General features: G+C 45.6%; 1 long non-coding RNA gene across 1 annotated transcript; it reads right to left on the reverse strand.

Annotated features, from left to right (window-relative positions):
- Positions 1-610: 610 nt before the first annotated feature.
- Positions 611-3,463, reverse strand: LOC146796423 (uncharacterized). Its single transcript, XR_014969930.1, has 3 exons — positions 3,385-3,463; positions 1,825-1,935; positions 611-834 (listed from the first exon to the last, which is right to left on the reverse strand). It is a non-coding gene; the product is annotated as an uncharacterized LOC146796423 (long non-coding RNA).
- Positions 3,464-3,700: the final 237 nt, after the last annotated feature.

Below are 3,700 nucleotides of genomic sequence, written 5' to 3' on the forward strand. Positions count from 1 at the left end.
TACCACCACCACCCCAATCATGGCATGTATGAAAAAGGAAACCATCTTCACCATGCAGCCAGTGCTGTGCCACAGTTGGACATAAACATCAAGCACCGGTAAGAGAGAAGTTTGGGGGAGGCAGAATCAATAATGGACATGTTGTCAATGATGTCAGTTTCAAACACCACTCCAAAGAATGCATAGTAGGACCAGTCAATGAGTGAGGTGTGTCGCATCTATCTGTTTGTGTCTTATACAGTCAGCAAATTATTGAAATCAAACACACGCTATGGGCGGCCATGCACCAGCAAAGAAACAGTGTGATGTAAAACAGTTACCCCACCTACAAAACATTAACAACATTGCATGTAACATAGAAAAATATATTTAATTGACCCTAACAAATAAACTAAACCCACAAAAGCTAACCCACCCACCTCCCTAACCCCAACGACTGTCCATAGAAATAGAGAACGCCCAAACGAGTGAAGAACGAACAGGAATTAAAAAAGGGGCAGTGACAGGGACTAACTGGTGGGGCGGGACTGGAGGAGGACACGAATCTGGTCCTCTAAATGGGCGACACGGCGTCTAAGGCCGCGGCAGTTGCAGCCACAGTGGGGGGGGCACCGGAGATGGCACGGTGGCGGCGGGCAGCCGCCAGACGGTGGCGCCGTACCGCTGGAGGGCGGTGGCTGGGGCCCGGGGCACTGGAGGAGGCTTGAATTGCTGCTGCAGTCTCCTCCTCCTCCTCGGCTAGGACCACCAGCCGCCGGTATTCATGCTGGATTGCCTCCAGCTTCCGGCGCCGTGCCTTGGCGGCCAACTCCTTCCGGTTGATTTTCGGAGTAGCTGTGTATCAAAAAGAAAAAAACAAGACAATTGTAAAATATAGTCTTAATAAAACAGTAGGACAAGGTAATTATTTACACACATAGTGGCATGGTAGAGTAGCACTATAAAATAAAGCACAGTAGTACATAACATTTTAAATGTCGCCCGTCCTTCTTCCTTCCACCTGTCTTACACTTTTTAGTTGAACAGTGCACCAGGTGCTCTTCTCCATAAAACTTTCAAAGCGGAGTTGAAATCAGATAGATGAGGCCATTGGTTACTCAATACTCTGGCTCCTAGTCCTATACCAATTAAAGGGAATTCTAGTCTTCTAGTTCACTCTTCAAACGTCCCCAAGAACTCATACTTACTTACGACATCGGATAGCGGGCGGACTTTGTCCGCCCGCCATCCGACTGCTAAAAAAGGGTGGGGGTCCCGTGGGGACAATTAATTAGGATGATGCGCCCGGCACAGTGGCGGGCGCACCCTGTTATTTTAAATTTAAATTCTGGTTGGCTTTGCTGAAAGCAATGCTAAAATGTTGTGCTGCTTTTCCAAGCACAACATGACGGGCCTCGCACGGAGCCTGTCACGTTTTGCTTTGAAAGTCGGGGGGGTACCATAGCATCGGTAGGTACCCTCCATGGGGGCCCCCAAGCATACTCTGCAATGTGTGCATGCCTTTCCGTGGCGGACGGTAATGCCGCCACGCAAAGGCATTCCAAAATGCAGATTATATGGCTGCCGGTGTGGTGAGAGAGACACCACCGCCATATTGAACCCTTTTCCGCCTAGACATGTCTGAATATTTTCTACAGGGATGGCGGGAGGTTTGCCCCTGCTGTGACGGCAGTGAATTCCAGCCAGCCCGGCGGGGGCAATACGCCCACCATCCTAATGGGGCCCTAATTCACAACTTTACAGTATACATATACATACAGTACACCTTTGCAGTGAGTGTGCTGTCAAGTTCAACAATAGTTAAAGATTATGAATCTAACTTACCACCGCCTGCCACTGGTGCTGCCACTCCCCCTCCGTTGCTATCTGCAACTGCCGCATCCTCGCCCTCTGCGTCGCCTTCGCTGGCCCCAGCAATGGTGGTCGGTAGTGCGCCTAGAAAACATTACACATTTATTAGGCAACATATACACCTCCCCCCTATTGATCAGTAGCAAGGTTGAAAAATGAGTTAATACTAACATAAATCACTAGTACAAATCAGGTAGTAGTAGAGTAGACACTAAGTTATATGATCATTGTAGCATTTGCTTGATTAGCCCTAGCCATGCACATGTGACGTTACCTTTACCTTGCAGCTTCTTAAGACACCTTTGAGCCCACATGACCTGCCTCACACTGCTACTGTCTAGTCTACGCGCTCCGTACAGGCGGTCAACAAACATTAACAAGCCACTTTTTTAGGAAGAACTGGTGTACTACTGTTACTGTTAGTCCATATTGCTTATCCATAGATGCTACACTTTTTGGCACGGCTGAGAAATGCTTGCAAGTTGCAATATACTAACGCACACCATTTCTTTTTTCGCATTACAGACGCAAGATTCGCTTCTACGAACCAGAGCTTCTGAACGATGCACCAACTACCAGTACTAGGTTCTTCTGAGGTGAGGGGTCCCTTCACTCACATCTTCATTTATAAATGTATATAAACTAAATTGCTATGGGATGGTGGTGCTGCCTTCCACCACTTCAGTTATCATGATTTAATTCCCAACTGTATAAGTGTAACAATGTATATTGTTTTAATGTTATTGATTTGCCGGTTGGTGCTGCTAAGAAAACAGTGTACAGACCTTCTCAAATCGAAATAAAAATTTTAAACTTACATAGACTTTGTGGTATTTGGTGTGGAGTGGACTAACTTACACGATTGAGCAAATTAAAGTAAGGGTGTGCATGTGAATTGCTTCCACGACAGAGGTTGGGTGTGTTAATGTTCTGGGTTGTCTACTTGTTGGTTATCTTGGGGGGAGGGTTCCGAGACCTAATAGGTATGACAAGACAGTACTATAGTCAAGCAGTGGAATTGTGGTGGGTGCGGAATTTCTGATTGAGGTGTGCAAGGAAGGTCCAACCTACCATCACCAACATCCTATTTTCTGGTGCAAATGTATGTGCAAGATCCCTACAACAGTTGTATGTCCTATAGGGTATCATATCAAAATATTAAGAAATCTGGTAGGGCTGTTGCTGTGAATTTTCAAAGCCTAAACATCAACAAGAGTAAAAAGTAGTACAAGACAACGACCCAACGGATTGTATGAGCTACTGGTGAATATGAGTTTTATATTACAACCTTTCACAAAGAGTGGCACTGGCCAACTGGGCAAGACTAGCTACTACAGTACAGACAGACAGACTGATAGTATGTAGTAGTACTCAGTCATCATAGCGGAGGCAGGGATAAGCTTTTTGAAACCGTACAGATCGAAGGATAATTGGTGGTAAAAAAATAGCATTTGGAAACACACTATAGTTCGGGAGAAATGGGGCAGTAAAAGTTATGGAATAAGAAATATTATTAAAAACAAGAAGACTTACTGGGGCCAGCAGAGGAGCCCTCAGCGGTGTCCTCCTCGTGGTGTTCCTGTCCCGCCGACTGCCCAGTCCCTGCCCGTCTGCCCCTGGGTGCTGATGAACAGGAAAGATATAAGAAAGAGACAAACATTGATGGATGGTGTCAACTTAAGCAAATACAATATTTTTCAACAACGGTCAAAAAACACTTATGTAAACAATTGCAATAACTCCATTGACCGATCTCATCTGGTCAACATGTAATATCGGGGGATTCGCAGTTCGACTACTTAAGTTACTATTTATCAACAGTAATCCATTCTTCCATTCTGATTCCAGA

This window comes from Triturus cristatus, chromosome 10, assembly GCF_964204655.1.
Source record: "Triturus cristatus chromosome 10, aTriCri1.1, whole genome shotgun sequence".
Classification (NCBI taxonomy): Eukaryota; Metazoa; Chordata; class Amphibia; order Caudata; family Salamandridae; genus Triturus; species Triturus cristatus.